This window comes from Homalodisca vitripennis, chromosome 1, assembly GCF_021130785.1.
Source record: "Homalodisca vitripennis isolate AUS2020 chromosome 1, UT_GWSS_2.1, whole genome shotgun sequence".
NCBI lineage: Eukaryota > Metazoa > Arthropoda > Insecta > Hemiptera > Cicadellidae > Homalodisca > Homalodisca vitripennis.
Genome location: NC_060207.1, coordinates 100,240,557 through 100,264,648, shown reverse-complemented (window position 1 = coordinate 100,264,648; position 24,092 = coordinate 100,240,557). Strand labels below are relative to the sequence as shown.

The window sequence follows — 24,092 nt, the reverse complement described above, 5'->3', positions numbered from 1 at the left end:
TAAGGCCTCTCACGTTCTGATAATAAATATTATAACTGTTTAATTGTTTACACATTAGTATTAAACATTAATTAAATATAAATAAATAGCCCTATTAGTCCTTTAAGTTTTATGTCTGACACATTGAATAGCCCATTTACAATTGCAATTATAAATACAATTGCAAATCGATAAATAGCTCATAAATTGATTGTTATTTTTGAAAAAGTTAAAAAAAATAATCTACACTAAGCTAAACACGTGTTCTGTGTTACAAACCTTTCACCTTTAAACATTAAGAAAAGTTATCCTTCCAATAATTCAGTATTCGTGTTTTTTTAATATAAATATTTTTATTCTGTCAAAAGACAGTTGGCTGAGCTGAACATATTTCTGCGTGAAGATGTCCAAGAGGATTGAATTAGAATGATAATTTTTAGATGTTTATGAAATGTTGTAAATATAACGATACTTTTAGGTAACTATTTTAAGATACATATTAAAGTTTCAAAAATGTTCAGTAAACTTGAGAGGTGTAAAATTTACACATTTTTCACATCAAAAGATTATTCATTTCGAAGAGGATCGGATACAATATATTTTTCAAGATTTCTTTAAAGAAGTTGGAACTACATATATTGCAGACTTTGTTTAAGGAAATAATATCATACATTAAAAGGTTATAATGAACAGAGGGATACATTTCAACATTAAAAGATTGTGTAGAACTGGACAAGGACAAGAAACAAAAACAAGGAACAAGGGACAATGACAACAAGGAAGAGGTGTGCTTGTGATAAAATGCATGTGATGAAGAAACAAGAAAAGAAGGAAGTAATTCAACACAGTTGTTAAATAATAAGGGCGCCTGTGACATAACATGCTAACGTCTTCTCTGTTTTAAGGAAATACTATTGCAATGTTAACAAAAGTTTGTATTTCGAAGATATTAATCAATGCTCTTGACTAAGAGATAAACGTATCCATATTAATACAATTGATTGTGAAACAAACATTGAAGCTAAACAACGCACCATAATTAATAACATGCTTTGCCTGACCTCAGATAAAGGAATTTAATTTAGTATTCAATGCTACATTTATAATGACTTATTACATTTAGAATTATTATTGAGGTTCCTGTGAGCCTTTATATATATCTTCCACATGTTTCATCCTTCCATGGGTAGTAGGGTAAGTACGTTTGACTTCAAATATGTAGAAAGTACCAAAAATTAAGATTGAAACAGTTTTTATAATAAACGTGGAGTACAAAGAATTCGATTTATGGATTTTGAACAAGAGCATCCTAGTGGTAATAATAGTCATTCCGGCTCAATCGGAAGAAGCAGGTAGATTTTATGACAACAGAAATATAATTTAATTATTATCACGTGATTTACATGTAGTCAGTGCCCCCAAAACAGTTCGAGATATAAAAACTTGTTTGTAATATAAAAGTTTGTTTTTTATAAAGTTTGAACGCCCGCGTATATATTGAAAGGAGAAGGCGTAACAAACTGGCCAACTACCTTAGGCGAGAAATGTATATAAGACATGTTTGCACCAAGTTTTTGAAGTGTTTGGGATTTATGAGACGGTTATAATTTCTACAGGCCAAATTGTATACTCATAAGTTATATAGCTTAAACGAGGGATGGTGTTTGCTCTGGGTGTCATGTTTGGTGAAGCTATGCAAAAATGTTCGGTACATGCTACCCTGAGGACAATCGCAATTGGCTGAATTTGTTAGAAAATCTACCCGAAAAAGAAATATATTACGTAGATTTAGTTTAAAAAATGAATCTATTGAAATTTTCCTACAAGGAAATGTTATACATAACTTCTTTTAAACCGATATTAATTACTGAAAATTTAATAAAATATGACCCCCAGAGCTCCAGGTTTGTTATATATACAAACATAAATTTTGTTTTATTATGCATGATAGCTGTTCAAACTTTAAAGAAATTCACAACTCTGTTAATTATGAACTTAAAGAAAAAACAAAAAGTCTAATGATTTTAACATTTCCTAAACTTTTTTTGTATGCCAATTTTGTGTATTTTGAACGGTTTTCGAGATATTTACTACATATAGACTCCACGAGAAATAAATAAATATTTCACCTGTCAAAAAATCTACCTACTTATTCTGATTGAGTATGAAAAACTATTATTCTCTCTATAATTTCTTAAAAAAAGAAAACTAGCAATATTGTGCACTGTGAGTTACGAACTAGTGACAGACCTGAGCGTGAGATGCGACTTTGTGGAGTGCTCGCTCCTGTTGCGTAACACTCCTGTTAATGCATTGCTCGTGATATTATATGAATATTGGTCATATGACGGTTGTACTCTGAAAGTGATATTCACATAGTTTTAAAATAGTAAGCGGTAAACCTTTGCTCTTAATTTCATGAACTGATTCAATAGTAAAACATTTAAAGAGATATAAAAGACGGGCTCAGCATAACTCCAAACTGTGGAAACTGTCTTCAGTTGTACATTTTTAGTCTATATAAACCTTCGTTCTCTAGAAATCCTCAGATCCTGAAATTCACTGTTTCTGTAAGCTCATATTCCAAGGAAAATTTCAGTCTAAAAATTTCCGGCCTCTAAAAGCTCTCAACCTTTGAGGACTCTCAGTCTTTAAAAGTACCCTCTGTCTAGAATCTTCCACCTTCTAAAAGCATTTGGAGGATGACAGCTCCCGTTTGTGGACACTTTTGCCTTCTGGAAATTTCCAAACTGAAAATTCACAGTTTCTATAATGTGATTTTGAAAGCTTTCAACCTCTAAAACTCTTCTATCTTCCGATGCAATCGGCTGGTATTTCAGCCACCGAAAGTTTCTAGCATCTCTGGAATTATATATAATCGGTTTGGATCAGAAATAGTACTTGAGGTAATGACCTCCGTTAGCCGTTGGCCTTTGTGAAATATTGCAGTTTATCATTTTCTAGTCTTTGGGAGTTACCGGTGCACGTGAGTTCTCGGTTCCTAAATGATATTTAAAATCTAATAAAGTAAAAATACTCTTGGTCATAGATTTTCAGTTTCTGAGGCCTCATTGTCTACACAAGATCTTGGATTATAACAGCTCTCCATCTTAGTCTCTGAGAGATAAAATTCCTGACCTTTGGAATATTTATAATTTCCTAGCCCTTAGGGTTCATCGGTTTATGGTAGCTCATAGCCTTTAAATGTTCCCATGGTTAGAATTTTTCGGCCTCTGGAAACGTTCTGCGTTTACGAGATCTTAAATTATGACATCTCTCGGTATTGGATAAAATGAAACTGAGAGCTCTCAGAGTTAGAAGGGTTGTAGAGGATGACACTCATCCTCATAGAGCTATGATACTCATAGATTTTATGAGATTTGCCATCATTTGTGGCATAAAACAATAATACTTATACAAAAAATGGGGTTTGCAACACATAGCGATCGGAACACGTGTTACGCCTTTTGGTATTCTACTAAATGCCCCATAATTAGAAGGGCTTTCAATAAATTAATAATGATAGTAATAATAATAATCCTTATTTCACTATATTCAAGTTATAAGCCATTAATGGTTAAACTCCAAGCCTTAAATTAAATTACAGGGAGATCAGACAATCTCTCTCATACTTCCACATTATTTCTATAGTTATGATTTAAAAAAGAATTAAATTATTTGGCTTGAACTTGGAAATGTATATGGGCTTTTAATAACATACTTTGATGTGTGAAACCTTACCTAACCAATTATGCATTAAGTTATCAATATTTTTAATAGGTTACATTTAATTTCATATTATTTAATCCGTGATATAGTTTAAATATCTTGGAGCATATGTCCATCGTTTCAAATTCTAGATAATTAAGTAGTAAAAATATATAATAATTATAATTGTTATATTTATTTGTATATTATTTATTATAAATGTATGTATTGTCTGTAGTATACATAATATTTTCGCAATAGTCACATTAAACACATAAATAAAAGTATTAGATCCCAAACAGTTCAAATACAAATGAAACAAATATCAGCCAGTATTACATGGGACCAAACACAAGTACGGACCATTACCAAGAGTTAACAGCCAATTTACCCGTAATTGTCCGTACGCTTCTGTGCAATTGCCGTATGACTGGGCGAAGTTCGATTCATTCCATCAAGTTGGAAAGATGGCCGAGACCAGTGCGTCCTCATTGGTACATGTAATTGGCACTTATAGTCATTACGTTTCTTCTAGTTTAGAAAACAGGAAATGCACTGAGATGCACATTCGTTAGTATGGAACATTTTAAAGTGTTTTTATAACTGTAATTACGATGGCCAAGTTAAGATTAAAAGTAAAAATCTATGTGATCATAAACTCATGATACGTAAACACAATTCTAAGCTAATACGGGGTATTTGAAACGCTTTTTTATTTTTCAAACCATTGAAGATATAATATATACATTTTTCACAGTGTTATAAGATTATATTAACTTTTTTATGCCATAATTATCGAAGTATACATTGGGGAGACTGTCCGTGAAGGGTGTCATAGAAATATTAAACGAGGTCGAGTGATGCCTAGTAGAGTTGAATGCTACAAAGCGCAAAAATGGTTGATTTATGGCATTCAACTCTACTGAGCTCTTTAAAATGAGATATCACTCGACCCATGCTTACAACAAAGGTTTCTTGGAGTGTCTGTGACACTCTCCACGCACCGTCCCCACAATTTATTTTTCTGATGAGTTTGGATAAAAATGAAGTTAATATAGTCTTATAACACTGTAAAAAGTTGATATACAGGTTCACTGTATTATACAACCTGTATTATATCTCCAATGGTTTGAAAAATTAATATGCGTTTCCAAACCTTTTACAAACACTGAATATTAGTAATATCACTTGCATTCATCACCATGGTACCTTTTTAAAACTGAGGTAGTATTTGTTTATAAAGTTTAACTTTTAAAAGCTGTTTGTTGAAAAGTGAAAATGCAAGAGAAAAGTCCATTCTTAATTTAAACAGCAACCCGCCTGCACTGCAATAGCCTCAAATTAATTAATCTTAAGACGAGACATTCTCATTAATTAAAACTACAATAAATACTGCTTAGTCTGAAGGATTCAAAACAGATTCTCAGCTCTAAAATGTAATTTTTACATACACATAATATGGCCAGAGATCGCTGGGACTGGCTTGAGTGTAACTGATATACCTCCCCTTTAAATGAAATGAGAGTCTGTTAGCCCAACAAGTACAATAAACAATAAGAAATGTTAACCTGCTATTGCGTTTTCGTTTGGAAAATACTGTGCAATATCAATGGACTCCCTTTGTTAGATACGGCCCTGGAATTTATTCAGCCCAGATACTACGTATATTCATAAATACGTAACGTAAAATGGCCAATGGCTTTACAGGATCGCTGGGTCCCACCATAACGAGACTCAATAGCAAAATGGGTTTATGGAGTCTGTACAATATCAATGTCCCCAATCCCTTTATTAGATACGACCCTTAACACTCGCCATTCATGTTATTAAATATTACTATAATGTAGTGTAGATGAATGCAGTGTAGAGCTTTAATCAATGACCGTCTACTTTCCCTCAATTATATCCGCGCTTTGCGATAACACTTGGTCTGTTGAACTCAATATTAAGAAGGTTTTATATTCAATATAAATTGTATTAATTTAATCCTAATGTTTTATGGTATGTTAATAAGAATTTGTTATCATATACGTCAAACAATTCAGCGTGTTTGTATATTTTTAGTCTGTCTACAAATTACGAGTATCCAAGGAACTGACTTGTTTTTAGAGCTTGGATTATAGTTATTGGCCAACTCATTTGAAGCAAAACTGTTTCCAACAAAGCTCCATATAAGAATATAATATCTTTACCATTTCAAAAGAGTACCTATTTGATTTAAATATGTATAAAAATAATACGAATAGTAGATAATGGTGAAGAGGTATATTCAATAGTAATTATTGAACTCATATCTACTCAATGATGAAATATTGGATTCATAAGTGCTCATTATCTTCAACTTCAAAGATCCATCGCGCTTTTAAAGTTTTAAACAACAATGTAGGGAAATTTATTTCAGAAAATGTTACGCAGTTGCGTATAGTCGTTTATTTTAAAATATATTTGCGCTCGAAGAAACACACATGGTTTGACACAGGAGCCACTAATCTAAAACGATTCAATTGCACGTACTCTACTAAATGTATTTGAGTAAGAATTCACGTTACTTAATGGGTGGTAACGATTTTATTAGTCAATTTTGCAAATCAAGATTTCGTCCCAGTGGCGTTTAAACTCAGACATTCAATATTTCTTAAGCTGTTACAGAGATATGAGATATTTTATACTATCCTTACATATCGTGGAATTAGAAGTAAATAGACATATAAAAATAGTAGGGAGAGTACTACAATGCAAGAGCTCGCTGGAATCACATTTTTCCACCGACTTTTAACATTGCCTTTCCATTATATATATATATATATATATATATATATATATATATATATATATATTTTTAATTATTCAATATGTTTACACATTTATTTCTTTTAATATTTTCTCGTTGCCATCGTGGTTACCCACAAGAAAAAAATTAAAAAACGCTCCGCCAAATCCTATGGAGTGACACACCCCATGATCGACTTCAGTGTTACTTATATAGAGATTAAATTTTATGCAAACTTTAAAGTTTATAACACAGTAGATTTTCGAGGTATTGTGTGGACAGACAGACCAAAATTAAATTCTTTCAGCCCCTCGAGTGACAACTTCACTAGCCCTCAGCCAATAACACTGTAGTATCTTAGCTTTTGTGAAAGTCCTAAAGATGAAAATAAATAGTGACATATCAAGACCTTTAAAAATAGTGTCCTTTAGAAAGTAATACATGTAAAGTGTTGTGCCTGTGAGACTTCGAATTTATGAAAGTGCACACTTGAGGCATACAGTGGCTTTTTCATTAAAGCTTATCCTAGATTCATGTCTAATCGCAAATCCGGCGGTAAGCGAACATTTGTGTAACTTTATCATTACTAATTCTCCTATACTGTAAATTCTGAAAACTTGGATTGAGAATAAATAGCGATCTACCATACATATGTTTGCATGGGTATTCTTGTTCAGTAGTGGCAACCTGAATCGACTCACGAAAACATTTATTGCTGTTGTAACCATTTTTATGAGCCCTGGACTCTCTAGACTTTATATCTATAGAGCGGAAGGTTTTATTGTGAGGTTAGTACAAGAGGGTCAATGAAATAACTGAAAACGGAGCAAACTTTTATTACGATACGGAATTATTAGCGTACATACCATGGACATTTTAACTTAAAAAGTATAACTGAACCTTAAAAATAAACATTTGGAATACATGGAAAAATGTTTTGTTTCAAAAGTATTAATAGGGTGTATATGTATATGAAAAAGGTCTTTTATTTAGTGGCTTTTAAAAGCAACCCATAACTCATATAAAATACGTATATCTTAGAGTTGAATATGATTCAAGACAATCGTTTCCGCAAGTAAAATACTACTAAGTGTAATTGGTAGTAAAACTAATTTTATCTAATATAATAAAATTATTCAAGTTATATAACTAGTTTTGTATAAAGAACTCTTAACTCTAACTCTATAATGACCCGCTTTATAACAACTTTGAAAATCTATAATTAACGGATTCAGACGCTCAAGGCGGAAGTTTTATCCACACAAACACCTCACAGTTTCTCATAGAAAATGACTGAACTCGTGAATTTAAATAGAAGCAATCTTTTTATGGGAGTGAAACAGTCGTAAATATTTGTGAGAAAATCGTATATTTGATTTCTTTATGTCTCATTGTACCCAACACAGAGATTGTTACTTGCATGGTGATGTCGGAATCATATAATGCAATTTAAGGTCACTGCCTTATTGCTGAACTATCACATATGAATTGAGATTTGGTCATAGGTTAACTCCGATAGCTGGAACAATATCCTGTGCACTTACTTACTGTTACTTTGTCTTTAAACATAACACAAAGTAATACAAGGCCGTCTGTATTCTTACAGGATGTGTTGAATTTAATCAAAGTCTTTGCACGTTACGTTTGTATACTCGCAAGTATGTAGTAATCATACATTTCTTTTCTTCCAGAAAGATAATAAATATTAACTAAGTACTTGTGTTTACTTATTTATTCTTCAGTGTATACGTCATAACAAGATATTTTAAATTTGAATGTTGAATTTAGCTCCAGTTTACCTTCTTTCCGGTGTATGACGCTGTCTCGGACGCTGCAATAAAAGGAAGGTGAACTCTAGCTAAATTCAACATTTAAATTAAATTAACCCTTCCTAATATAGCTACGTTACGTAAATATATGTTTAGGTAAGCTCTAGGATATTTCTTATCATCGTATCATTTATGGTCTTTAATCAATATATAAATACCAGACTATTAATAGATCAGTACGTAGTTCACAGCCTAAATGAATTATTAAGTTTTTAACTTATTACGTTTAGTATCCGTAACAGTTTGATTAATTTGAAAATTGCTAATTTATAATTAACATTATGTATAGCATTTAATAAATAAAAATCAAAATAATTTTGTAAATGAAAATATTTTTATTCGGAATATCATGCGGTATAGAGTGTAAACAGCACCTGTAAATAAGGATACTTTTCTTCCACTTCTCACCATTCAAAGTTTATATAAAATTGAATGTAAATATGACAATATATTTTGGTAAGAAATTACCTTCAAAGGTTTTGGACGAAAAAGCTTATAATAACGGAGGATATGATTAAAAAAAATAATAAGTATTTACATGAACAATGTATTGTGATGTTGGAAATATAGTTGATTCAATGCGAATGTTGATTCAATCGTACAGCGTCTGAAATCTGACAGACTTCTGGAGAAAAAAAATCTGGAGTCAAAGTCCATATGAAAAGATAAAAAACAGTTGGTCACAGCGCCTAAGTATTAACATTACAAAGGGAACCAAGCCTTGATTAATGCTTTGAAAATAATTTTGCAGTTTTAATAAACATAAAATATGTTTCAAACCTACTTCAAGTATTTTACTGTGATTGTTTTTTTTTGATCCAGCTATCAAATATGGATTAGTAACTCTGTTTCCTACTTGCATCAAACCATTAAATAAAAGTTTTACTTTAGAACATCACATTTCCCCTACAAACAGCACTGACTCGACTGCTAAGAGATTTATGGAAATGTTTACTTAAACATAACCAACTTTTATTGCTTGTTTTTGTTGACATTTTATTCCACTTAATACCGAAGTCATCGATGTTATACATATATTTTCTGCTTCTAAAAAATCTCAAAAATAATGAATCCCACTGTTTATAACGTATTAGAAATGTTGTTTCTGATTATAAAATAGTAAGAAATAAGGTAATGATAGACAATTTTCCTAATTTTAAACAGAATATCAGGTACATCCGTGTACAATTTTGGCTACGCAGATATTTCTCTAACGTCATTACGTGCAGTATATAAGTAAAAAAAACTGAAGTAGAAAAGAGGTTTAAAAGCCTTTATGCTTTTGAATAGTTGTTTGAAAATCTTTTGGGCAAAACAATCAGTTATCAATTATTAATAGTTTTAGATTATTAACTCAAAGGTTTTATACCACGGTTAACTAAAAAGAAATACAACTCTTTAAGTGTAACTTTTGTACAGAAATAGAATAATCTCGCTTTGAAATTGAATGAAAAAAATCAAAATCAAAAGAAAATGGTTTAGTGGAAAATCAAATTAATATGGATCATTAAATAATAAGGTTATATCTACTAATTACTTAAATAGATTCCCTACGTTCTAAATTACAATAAATTCCACAGTCTTCTATCAAGAATTAACAAACTAAAAATAAACTAAATGAACTTTTCAAAAACTAAACCAAAAATATACCGAATATAAAGTCGGCTATTAGAATTTTGGGAGTGCCGATGGCCGGGGACGTCAGATTTAGAATCTGAGTTAGAGATAGCTCAGGTTCAAATCCTGACTGTGACTGCTGCACTTTTTATCAGTAACATCGACCTTGTGCTGTAACCAATATCCCCTTGATTTTGTTTAATAAGATCCTCGAACAGCCCAGTGGCCCATGAGGACGGACAGAATAAGTCTTAAAAGGAATCGACCTATTGTAAAGAAAACTTGTCACTACACGGTGCTTCCTCCTATAAACTCGAAGAATTATTTTAATTTTGACACATAATATCTAACTAAAGTCGTCTAATATCTAAATATGCAAGTCGCAAAATACGGGGTGGAGAAAACGAGCGTAGCTTTTTATTCTACCCCTCCCTCCCCAACCATTCTTCGAATACACCAAGCCGAAGCCACACTAGGTTGCTCGCGACCTGTTCAGCTCAGGAAACAATCTGTTTACAGTTTTAGTGTTTACAATTAACTACGTTTCCTGTTCCATACAAATTACAAGCAAACCTTAATTACTATTTAAACTAATATTAGTATTTAACTCATTTAATAAACTACCGTATTTAGTATATTTTCGAATTAAATATAAATTCTATAGTTAGGATCTGTTTTAGAAGCAAACTTCCAGATTCCGCCCATGAAAATCTATCGACAAGAATCAAATGTCGATCAATAACGTGAGCACTGTATAACTGTAGAAAGTGTCAAGGAGCTGTGTCAGCGCCTACTAAGCAGCTTATATCCGACCTCTCCTACCGCCGCGACAGGTTCGTCCAGACATCAAAGGGACAACTATTCCTTAGTTTATACGTGCAATGTGAATTAAGAAGAAGTTATATTTACAGTATTTTCAGTTAAGTTCATCTTGTTATATTTTAAATTCATCATGAAGAACATGGTTTAAATATTGTTAATTACGGGAAAATTTATTTTATATTTTTAGCAATCCAAGTGGGAAACTTTAAACAGAGATGGCTTTGTCGGTCCGATAGAAAATCGGAATTTTCTATCGGAACAAAACAATTCTCTCAGAACAAAATACACCATTATCGTAACCCGAAGATAACTTCTGGCCAAGAGAATCCTTTGCCGGCTTTTAAATTACCAACATTTTTCGGAGCGAATTCAGTTTCTCTTTATTCCAGAATGAAACACTGCAGCAATATTTTCCCTACCTCTTCTCAGAAGATAGCACTAAAGTCAGAACATGTATCCTATTTCTAGATCGACCTATGCGTTCTCCTTCCGTTTGTTACATAGAACCTTCACACATTTTAAATATGGCGGACACTTGGATTCCAGACACTGTTCCAGATATATGGTGTGGTATCTTAGAAGATTAAAGTACAATACCATTTTCCATTATTGAGTAAAAAAATCTTGAAGTAAACAAAATTAAAAATAATACTATGTAGATAAAAATGTAGATACAAATAAAGAGTAGTGTTAAAAATGTAATTCTGCGTGGGTCGTGATTGTTTTGTCTGCGTATTAGGCACAGTCAAAGGCAGGGGCCTCCTATTACATAATGCTGCCTTCAAGGTTTTGAGAAAAAGAAACAATGGGAGCAGAAAAGATTGTATAGTCTCAGTCAGATAGTAGGCAATTGAGATCGTTGGAAAATGACGTAATCATTGAGAGAATGAATCCAGGAGGGGTAACAGTAAAAATATGAGGTGACCAAATCTTTGCTAATGGTTTAGTTTGTTTTAAGTGGTACAGAGAAGAAACATCTTAAATAAATGAAGACATTCTGTAAGAGATTTACATACATTAATACATTTAATACTACAATTACTTAATAAAATAATGAAAGAATCTACTTGAAGATTCATATTTTATAAACATGAATAGACCTGGAGGGGAATAATAAGTATAAATAAAATTGTTTTGACGAATTATATTGTATTGATACTTGTAGAACAATGATTGAGGTAAATAATTTAATTTGTTTTGCATTTTGTTTAATTATGAATAATAATGGTATTAATTGGGAAAGAGAACTTTAAAATTAGAATAGCAAAAATACCCACGAAACACAATTACAAAATTTAACTGTGAATCTTGATAGCTTAATTACTAGAACTATTAAGAATAAAGAAGTAATTTTACTAAACTTAGTATAAATGAACAAAAGCCAAAAGTGGTGTTTGTTTGAATTTGATTTTATCTGTGAATTACAAATAAAACAGAAATGTTTTAATAGAGATGAACCGTCTATGTTAGATAAAGGCCTAGAACTCTACTTTGCTAAATTGGAAGGAAAAGGTATATTCAGTTCCCAATTAATATGCCCAATGTGCTCTCTAGAAATACTAATGTTGTATAGAAAGTTAAACTAAAATAACACAAATATAGTAACTTTAATACATTGTATTCTATTCAAAAACACGATTTTCCAGCCTTAAAAATCATTAAATCATAATATCATACAATGTAAGGCCGACAAAGGACAATCAACCGTTTTAATGAACAGATTAATGGAAACATGACAAAAGAACAGATAAACATTTTATTACATAAAAAACATAACCGTGCTGTTATTTATACTCAATCAATATTGAATTAAGCTCCGCCTTCAATGAAACATAACCATAGTTAGAAAAACCTGGGTAATGCGTTCCAAAGAAAGATAAAAAACTAATCAATAACAGTCAGCTATTGTTTACTGATGAAGAGATAAGATGCATCAAAACCATTCATCCCATTTCGCTCCATTTTATTACTTGTGATATACAGTTATACAGTATTTAAAAAACTTACCTAAGGTTCACAAGGATCATGTTCCCATTATACCTTATGTAGACTATATATCTGCACCAGCTTACAATTTATTTAAAAGCTATACAAAATTATGTATTCAACTTTTAGAAAACTAAAATAAATTTAAAAAATTCTTACGTATTTATTGAAAAACAATAAATAAGGCAATACAGGCAATACTTCGTTTGATATTGTACACTTACATTCAAACGCCCGTGTAAAAAAGTGTACAAATTTTAAATGAGAATCTTTTGCAAAATTCCGGTTTTTTGCACAAAATCTTTAGACAATAATGGTACTCACAAGATTAGTTGAAATAAGATTATTTTTCTTTCGAAGGAAAACTTTATATTCAACAAGGTAGCTTAGTTATGGATTCTCCTCTTTCCGGTACATTGTTTGATATCTAATGTAGAAAGAGAAATTCCAACAAAAATAAATATTTTCGTCAAATTTCATTGTACTACAGACATGTTTGTAATTGAATAAAATAATCATTTTATTGGGAGCGTTTCCAAGACATTTCTGGTTACAGAACAACTCACTGTCTAACATCATACGTGTGACTAATATTAAGTAAAATAAATAACTTGTAACCACTCTTAAATTTTAAACTGGGAAGATTTCTTAAACTTTCAGGGAGGAAACTATAAATGGTGAAGCCGAAATAAGAAAATCTTCTCTTCCCCACTTCTAGCCTCACTTTGCGGAAGTGAAGCTGTTTGAGTTATGCTTGTTAGCAGTGTGAGAAAATTAGTTTGCTACATAAATATTTGAATAGTGTTGAGCTAAAGCTTAAGTTCGCACTTGAAACTGAAGAGGAAACTATCATAAATAACTATAACAAAGAAAATAACAAACTTGACTAAAGTATTTACACAGAAAGTCTACTGCATTAGAAGAAGCTATTCATCCAAATCCTACACATAAAGTAACAGCTTATAATTGGTTTATATAGCTATTATATTGCTATTTTAAATTTATGATCAAAATGGTTTATATGCTCCTAAATCGAACAATTATTCAAGTAATTGTAAATGGTTAAAACTATTACAAAACCACGTGACTGTAATAATAAAATACTCATAAAATTATAAAAAATACAAACAAAAGACGGATGGAGAGTAAGCGAGATAAAACAAATACGTAGGCTATAATGAATACGATCGTACAACACTACAGGGTTTAAGTAAAGAGCTTAAATGACATGGAGTGACCTCTTTTAGTATAACAGATAAGACAAGAAATCTTCACGACGAAAACGAGCACAGGAATAAAATTAATAAGATGATGTTAGAGTCTATACAATAACATGTGATGATTGTCCCAGAGAGTATATTAGACATTCAGGACCAGATTTTAAAGAGCAAATAACAAATTCAAGAACTGACAAGCAAAAATAACTTTTACTTTTAATGAATGGCATAAATAATAACTTGGATATATTATGTATTTGAAAAAAGGACAACTATTGAGTACGCTGGAAGAATTCCAAATAGAATATAGACAGAACAAGTTAAATAAAAAGTTACACTTCAGTCCCCACTGTATTTTAATTCAGTTGTACACCGACCTAGAACAATATTAATCAGCTGGCAATGATAGCACTGATGTCCTTGACCTAGAAATGGGGGCTAAGTAATGTCAGTTCAGCTCTAGCCGTTCCGTGGACATGTCCAATGCTCTGGACTGCGGTCGATTTGAAATACGTGTTTATGTGTGTGGATGCGTTCGTGTGATTTTTTGAAAATGATATGACGACACTACTGACTAATTCTTTGATATAATTTGTATTTCCAGATTTTTTGATGGTGGGATGTAGAGATTATCTGTCTCATTCGTGAAACTAACATTTGACGGAAGGTAAGAATCTATTTTCAGCTAGAATTTTTACGTTGATTTGTATTGAATATTGTTAAACAATAATAATAAATAGTATTATTAAGTACTATATAGTAATACTATAATAGTATTATAGTATAATTCGTAGTATTATTAAATAAATAATAATACTACGAAAAAAGTGCCTTATTAATAGTTTGTTCACAAAGTGTTTACTTTTATTTTAATTTAAATTGGTAGGAAAACAAGGAAAATTTTACTTTAAACGGTATTTGAAATTTTAAAAGTTTTTTGCATTTCTTTAACTGCTAAGATAAATTATTGTAGTTTTTAATTTAAGTGTCTCACAGTAAGATATTAAACATTTCGTTGTTGTTATTACAAACATAACAATAGTGCTCGTGTGCCAGTGTTTACTGAGAAGTGTTGAGTCAGTGGGAATGGGATCCCTAAACTAACAATAACAACAATAAGTAGTCCCTACGTAAACTGTAGGGCCTTCAGATTTACTGGCCACTGACATATTACGAGTAATTTACGATCCTTTTAAGAACCGCTTAGCCTTAGATATAAGGTATCCAAATTAATTCCAAGCATAATTCATTTAACACAATATGGTTAACTTTTCTTATTGGATCGAAGTAAAACAAAGAAAATCGCATACAAATGACTCTGCTGACTTTCACCATTCTACAAACAGAATATTCACAAGCAGAATATTACCTTATTACAGATATGTAACATGAAAGGGCTCAATCAGAGATCCAAGTTGAACGTGAGTTAAAGTTTAACTCAGGAGAGTTCACCATAAACTTCTTAATACGTTGTTTACTTTTCGTACATTATTTATCCCTATTTCTTATCATTCAGATTCAGTTCCAAGACCTCCATGTATATTGAAAATAAACATTAACACACGTACGAGCTGGCAAAATCGTCGATAAAGCTGCAAGATAAAGATCTCTTTACAGACAACTCTTTTACTAATAAATAATACAACGAATTGTATTTAAATATATTATTAAAATTATGTTCCTTGAAGAGGGATTCTTAAAAATATAGGATACAATATGTCGAGGAGGATGGAGTATGCCTGTATAAAGAGGTTTTGAGTAATTTTACTAATATACCTATAAAAGTCTGGATTTATCTATGAATGTTTATCTTTATGTGACATATAACCTATAAACCGATTACACACAACGCAGCCATGGTGGGAAAGGTTGGAACACCTATAATACAAAATGTAAAATATAGTGTAATTGATACTCTCACTGTCTCATCAGGTGCACAATTGAGTGCACTACGATGTTACTGGCATGATTTCTAAGCACAGTCGAGAAACCAAGCCCCCAATACACAAGCTCTCCAGCCGTGGTGGGAAGGGTTGATGGAATATGAATGTTATGTGTAACTCCAGTTCACTTTCTTCTTAATGCAACGTCTGGAATCTGATGTTGTTACAGAATTGACTCCTGTAATCTAAAGCCATGTCCGTGTGAAGAGATCGAAAAAAATTGACAACGAATAAGCTAGAAACGTTATTGAATACCTGTATTTTAGATTCCGGAATTCATGTAGGCTATTTACTCTTCGAAAGTGATTGAAATAGGGCTTTGCCTTATTAGTATTGATATATATATATATATATATATATATATATATATATATATATATATATATATATATATATATATATATGGAGTTGTTTTATGACGGTGAGATAGGCTGTAAAATTCGTGTGTCTTGAAATTAAATTAAAAAAAAAATTGTGTAATAATCAAATATCACATGGAGCACAAGATGAAAAAAGAAACAGAGAGGACGATATTGTCATGTAAAGAAAGATTAACAGAATGCCGTATCACAATGGTATCAGAAGCAACGTGCAATATCTCCGATACTAACATAGTCTGTGTTAACAAGTGAATGTGGCATAGTAAAAAATAGACACAATAACACCAAACACAAACTAATATTTTTAGAGCCATAAGATAACCATAAAATTCGCTGAACCCATCTTTCTTAATGGCACGATACTCGTAAGCTATAAATTGATGTAATTCCTAGATTAAGACCAAAGGGAGTAGTAGGAGGATATAACGATCTTGGCTTGAAGATAAGGTCATATAATGTGTTGTATCAAGGTTATGTAAGATTTACGTATATTTTATATGAACAAATGTAAGGGCACAAACAAGTTTGTATGTAAGCAGGTGTTTTCGTTAAAAAATCCTAATTAAAAATATTATAAATTTGAAGATATGTATTTATGCAAAGCAAAAGGTACTGAGATTGAATGTGTTGAACATTTGAACGAACTTAGGCTGAAATAATATTTGCATTAAATATTCCTACTTGAATTCCAAAATAATAAGAATTTTTAGACTCTCATTATATTAAAATATTTGAGTTCAGGGTACATTTAATCCCACTGGCCTTAAATAATCCAAAGCAGCTACCGATATATTAGGAGCTGTTCCGCTAAATACCCTGTAAATGTTGTTTGCGTAGAAATTCGATTTGTCTTAGTGATGCTTACAGAATCAGGTTTGCTCTTTGACTTTCAAATTCCCCTTCAAACTTAAATATATATCCTGTTCGAAATGGATCCGGAGATGAGAATATCTTCCAATGACCCTCATCAGTTTCATTGGTATGCCATTTAATTGGAAGCGCGTATGATACTCTCGTGTACTGCAGAAAATTACGTGTTAAGCCGCAGCTAATAGCGGTATATAACTATTGCCTCACCTGAGGTGTGGTCCTTATAATATCTGTATACTGGGATAGTGAGTATAAAACGATTTGATAATCTCTTAAGTAATCCCTTAGGCAATCCCTTAGGTTTAACAATCACCCCGACATTTACTGGAGTAAGTTGACCAATTATTGTTACTTTAGATTATATAGATAGATAATCGTATTCATTCAATAGAATTGGCCATTTAGAACAAAGGACTTACAAAGTTCCCTTTAAAACTAACGTTGCGAAGTATTTTAGCACGAGAACAAAAACAAGCAAATGACCTTTATTTAGTTTTGACTTTTTATTTTATTTTCAGGGATGAAGGAATTTAAGCCATCTTACGGTATCTGAAAAGCCAATACTAATGAGATAGTACCATATTATTCATACTATATAGTGGCAAAAATAAATATAGATGGTGACTGTATATACGCTTGTGAGATTTAAATGAATATATACTCATAAAGATATAAGTTATAAACATATTTAGGTTATATATATATATATATATATATATATATATATATATATATATATATATATATATATATAATAATAATTGGTTTTATTTCGGCTTTCTGAAGAAAAAAAAATTTCTAAAGATTTCTAAACCAGTACATTGTCATGGTTCCGTGGAAATGCTCTGTAAGCCCTTGATCTTGATATCGACCAGGTGGATTATTTGGCAAGACTTCCGCAGTTGAAATCCACAACGGTTTATTTGAGTAGATTATTCAATATCAACCGTATCGTATATTATAATTGGTTTTATTTCGGCTTCCTGAAGAAACAAAAATGTTCGAAAGATTTCTAAGCCAGTACATTGTCATGGTTCCGTGGAAATGCTCTGTAAGCCTTGATATCGACCGGGTGGATTATTTGGCAAGACTTCCGCAGTTGAAATCCACAGCGGTTTATTTGTGTAGATTATTCAATATCAACCGTATCGTATATTATAATTGGTTTTATTTCGGCTTCCTGAAGAAACAAAAATGTTCGAAAGATTTCTAAGCCAGTACTTTGTCATGGTTCCGTGGAAATGCTCTGTAAGCCCTTGATCTTGATATCGACCAGGTGGATTATTTGGCAAGACTTCCGCAGTTGAAATCCACAACGGTTTATTTGTGTAGATTATTCAATATCAACCGTATCGTATATTATAATTGGTTTTATTTCGGCTTCCTGAAGAAACAAAAATGTTCGAAAGATTTCTAAGCCAGTACTTTGTCATGGTTCCGTGGAAATGCTCTGTAAGCCCTTGATCTTGATATCGACCAGGTGGATTATTTGGCAAGACTTCCGCAGTTGAAATCCACAACGGTTTATTTGTGTAGATTATTCAATATCAACCGTATCGTATATTATAATTGGTTTTATTTCGGCTTCCTGAAGAAACAAAAATGTTCGAAAGATTTCTAAGCCAGTACTTTGTCATGGTTCCGTGGAAATGCTCTGTAAGCCCTTGATCTTGATATCGACCAGGTGGATTATTTGGCAAGACTTCCGCAGTTGAAATCCACAACGGTTTATTTGTGTAGATTATTCAATATCAACCGTATCGTATATTATAATTGGTTTTATTTCGGCTTCCTGAAGAAACAAAAATGTTCGAAAGATTTCTAAGCCAGTACTTTGTCATGGTTCCGTGGAAATGCTCTGTAAGCCCTTGATCTTGATATCGACCGGGTGGATTATTTGGCAAGACTTCCGCAGTTGAAATCCACAACGGTTTATTTGTGTAGATTATTCAATATCAACCGTACCGTATATTATAATTGGTTTTATTTCGGCTTCCTGAAGAAACAAAAATGTTCGAAAGATTTCTAAGCCAGTACTTTGTCATGGTTCCGTGGAAATGCTCTGTAAGCCCTTGATCTTGATATCGACCAGGTGGATTATTTGGCAAGACTTCCGCAGTTGAAATCCACAACGGTTTATTTGTGTAGATTATTCAATATCAACCGTATCGTATATTATAATTGGTTTTATTTCGGCTTCCTGAAGAAACAAAAATGTTCGAAAGATTTCTAAGCCAGTACAATGTCATGGTTCCGTGGAAATGCTCTGTAAGCCCTTGATCTTGGTATTGACCGGGTGGATTATTTGGCAAGACTTCCGCAGTTGTAAATCAGCGCGGATATGTCTATTACTGTTTTATTTTATGTAGAATTGTATAATTGTATGTATAACTCTTATTGGTTGTGAAGCATAAAATAGAACAATAAGCTAAGCCTGAACACATTATTGACTCTAACTTGCGGTAAACAAGGTGGTGGGTGAATTTGTAAGGACGAGTGTTGAAATTCCGCCTCTTCAGACGCCACATCTATATAAACATCGTTAATGTCGTATTGATATATTGTGTTTACGTCTGTTGGTTAGTTTGTCTACACCATTTGAAACAAAATTTCAAAAAGTTTTGCCTTTCTGAATTAACCAATTAATATAATATTTATTTCTTATTGCTGCCGTAGTTAAAAAAGTATAAGTACGCCCGCCACACCATGTGCCGTAAAAGGCTTCTCTGAGGTTAATTGAAAAATTTGAAATATATAGCTAATTGATTCTTAAGATGATTTTATTTTTTGATGTTTATAATTTCATGTCAGTTTGTCATCAGAGATACAGGAAATTTAGAAAAGAACTTAAACAAACCTGTAAGTAATTGTGATAAATATGGTAGTTTCCAAAACTTTGCACAACAAATAAACCATGTTGTTAGGATTTACCTGTTTATAAATAAAATTCATTAATAAAGATAAGTTAATTTGATTTTACGGGAAAAATTATAAAATATTAAACTAATTTTCTGTGTCCTTAACGCTAACACATAAAATATGAGTGCGACGATGGGGTTAATATAACTCTGTGGCGCGTTGCCGGTGAAATGTAATTACTTCGCGCGGAAACAGTCTAGGTTAAATGATGAAATGAAATATTTCTTTATATTTAGAGGCTCAGTTTAGTGCTGTCTTAGTCCTCTATTCCACTCAATCCCAAGATAATATGAAAAATACAAACAGTTCTAATAACACACCCTTACAATTATGCCAAAAAATTGTTATAGACCATTATAAACGAAGCTATATGTACTGTAATAAAATTATTACAAAACATTACAGTAATAACTTAAATATATTTAGATTATGTAATAGGCCTAAAACTTTCAATAAAATTAAATAAAAATAATGTAAAATATAATTCGTTCAACCATTCAACCCCTCCCCCCCAACATACTCTCTTACAGGTAGCACAAACCACCACCCCAACACGGCCCATAACCAATATATTCACCCGACCATAACATTAATTTCCTTTGTTTCATGATATGTAAGAAGTCTTCTTTGGATCTGAGAAAAATCCCCCGGACTACATTAATGCCTACTGCGATACTAGTCATGTACATACTTCAGGACAGACAGGATGGTGGTTGGTCACCACAGCCAATCAGTTCAACTATGATCATCTCTAGCCACAGAATATTGTGTTGTTAACACTTACACTGCGATACTAGTCATGTACATACTTCAGGACAGACAGGATGGTGGTTGGTCACCACAGCCAATCAGTTAAACTATGATCATCTCTAGCCACAGAATATTGTGTTGTTAACACTTACACTGCGATACTAGTCATGTACATACTTCAAGACAGACAGGATGGTGGTTGGTCACCACAGCCAATCAGTTCAACTATGATCATCTCTAGCCACAGAATATTGTGTTGTTAACACTTACACTGTGCCACTACTCATGTGCATTCATTACGTAAACCAGGATGCTAGTGAGTTACGTCCACCACAGCCGATCTGTTAAACTATGATCATCTCTAGCCACAGCATATTGTGTTGTTAACACTTACACTGTGCCACTACTCATGTGCATTCATTACGTAACCCAGGATGCTAGTGAGTTACGTCCACCACAACCGACCTGTGAAACTATGAAGATCTCTAGCCACAGAATATTATGTTGTTAACACTTACACTGTGCCACTACTCATGTGCATTCATTACGTAAACCAGGATGCTAGTGCGTTACGTCCACCACAGCCAATCAGTTCAACTATGGTCATCTCTAGCCACAGAATATTATGTTGTTAACACTTACACTGTGCCACTACTGAAGCAGGATGCTAGTGAGTTACGTCCAACACAGCCGATCAGTTCAACTATGATCATCTCTAGCCACAGAATGTTATGTTGTTAACACTTACACTGTGCCACTACTCATGTGCATTCATTACGTCAACCAGGATGCTAGTGAGTTACGTACACCACAGCCAATCAGTTAAACTATGATCATCTCTAGCCACAGAATATTGTGTTGTTAACACTTACACTGTGCCACTACTCATGTGCATTCATTACGTCAACCAGGATGCTAGTGAGTTACGTACACCACATCCAATCAGTTAAACTATGATCATCTCTAGCCACAGAATATTATGTTGTTAACACTTACACTGTGCCACTACTCATGTGCATTCATTACGTCAACCAGGATGCTAGTGAGTTACGTACACCACAGCCAATCAGTTAAACTATGATCATCTCTAGCCACAGAATATTGTGTTGTTAACACTTACACTGTGCCACTACTCATGTGCATTCATTACGTCAACCAGGATGCTAGTGAGTTACGTCCAACACAGCCGATCTGTTAAACTGTAAACATATCTAGACACAGAATATTGTGTTGTTAACACTTACACTGTGCCACTACTGAAGCAGGATGCTAGTGAGTTACGTCCAACACAGCCGATCTGTTAAACTGTAAACATCTCTAGCCACAGAATACGTTGTTAACATCTTCACTGCGACACTAGTCATGTACATTCATTTCGACAGCCAGTATGGTAATGAGTTGTGTACTCTTTAATTCTGCAACAGTGTGATAATTAGCAGTTTATTGATCTATATAGTAAAAACTCGTATACAAGTATTTGAGAATTTCTAGGGTAATGTCCATAAAACAGAGAGAATATATTTTTCCACCTCAACATTAATGCAGTTTTTATTTCTTTTCAATTTTTTGAAAACTCAAGTGAACTCGGTTTTTCTGTAGAAACATGTAAAAGGAAATGTTATAATAAATGTATTGTAAAACTTATTGTTGAAGAATTAAAACATAATCCATATATTTACAACTGGCCAACACGAGGTTTATTGGTTGTTTATCGCAGTAACTAGCACCAGTTGACGACGAAAACTGGGTCTTTGTGTATGTCTGTCTGTGTAAACGACACTTTTAAAATGAGTTTACTTGGAGGATTAAATTTGTTTTTAGTGTCCATCTCTTCTAACTCTGTCTCTGAGTTGAAAATTATAACCATCGGTCTATTGCACGATCTCCGGGCTGGGGTGTTTTTCGCTATGGAGCAGACGTGGAGCCGATCTGGCGTTCGTTTAATTTGATAACATGATATATATGATAGTTAAATATATTAAAAACTGAGCATTTGAAGGGATAAAATATGCACTTTTTTATGCAATTAGAAAGAAAACTTTACTATAGCCGTACGAATAAAATTTGGAAAACATATTTTTATAAGTCGTAATTATTTTGTTAGAAATGTGTGAAAAATGCAAAAGGAAGAACAACTATTGTGTCTGAAGTATAAGGTATATTGACATGTATGCTGTCAATCGTCCATATGTCTACGAATATTTACTCGTACAGCAAACACATCACACGCATAGCGTCACCCGAGCTCATGACCTATACCCTATACCACGTTTCTAAAACTAAATGTTAACAACTTAGATAAGAAAATTTTATTGTTTGAAATCTTCAATACAGGACCTTTTCAAATAACTATAGGGTTCTTTATTATTATACAGTGAAAATAAAAACCCACATTACGTGTTGACATATTTAAGCGGTGGATAATAGAGTGGATAATTTTAAGGCTAACTGCTATGTTACAATATGTGTGTAATTAGGATATTATGAGGTTGGATATATTGGAGATTGTAGAAGTAATTAATACATTGTGTATAACAGTAGACGTGATTGTAATTAGTAAAGGTCTATAATTACGTGGTGCTATAATTAGAGCTGTACGTTTAACTGTGGGCATGAACATACAGGGAATAACGGTTACATGGAATATAAAATTTAAAATGGTCACTATAATGTGATAAGCTTTGCAATGTAGTTTCCATGTTGTGATGTATTTGAGTGGTCTAATTAACACGTCTTCACAGTGACCGCCGCGCTCCGGGTCTTACAAATCGTTTCCATGGGTATTTGCACTTAGAGTGCCATGTAGTGGTTTACAGTACACAGTTCAAAGCTGTACAGGACACAAAGTATAGTTTTAATAACAACATGAATGTTGTATAGAGTTTAATATATATATTCCAAAAACTAAAAAATCTCCTACAAATAAAAATACAACAAATAACTATTAACGAGGCACGAACTTATTTAGCATCTTGAATTCTCTTTGTTCTAATGTTGTCTCGGACTAACCTCATTAGATACATTTTTTTAGATACATTACTCTGGCAATAACTATTGAAGACCCAAGGTACAAGACTAATGGGATAGGAATATCTAAATGAGGATTTATATAAATCAATATTATAGCTACTGAACTCTGAAGTTGTCTGGAGGGCGCAACAGTTGGTAAAGTAGGGCAGCTTATCAACTATAAGTCGACGTAAACAAGGTGGTGAAACTGGAGGGTTGGTTTTGCCTTTCGCCGACTTTATATGGAACAACCTTATATGGAGAAACTAATTGTAAATATAAGGTGCTTTTGG

At 32.5% G+C, this 24,092-nt stretch overlaps 1 long non-coding RNA gene across 1 annotated transcript in view; it reads left to right on the top strand.

Annotated features, from left to right (window-relative positions):
* Nucleotides 1–14,405: 14,405 nt before the first annotated feature.
* Nucleotides 14,406–24,092, top strand: part of LOC124353502 — a 234,417-nt gene continuing 224,730 nt past the window's right edge. The window contains exon 1 of the long non-coding RNA XR_006921604.1: nt 14,406–14,595. This is a non-coding gene — a long non-coding RNA (uncharacterized LOC124353502). The remainder of the gene's footprint in view (nt 14,596–24,092) is intronic.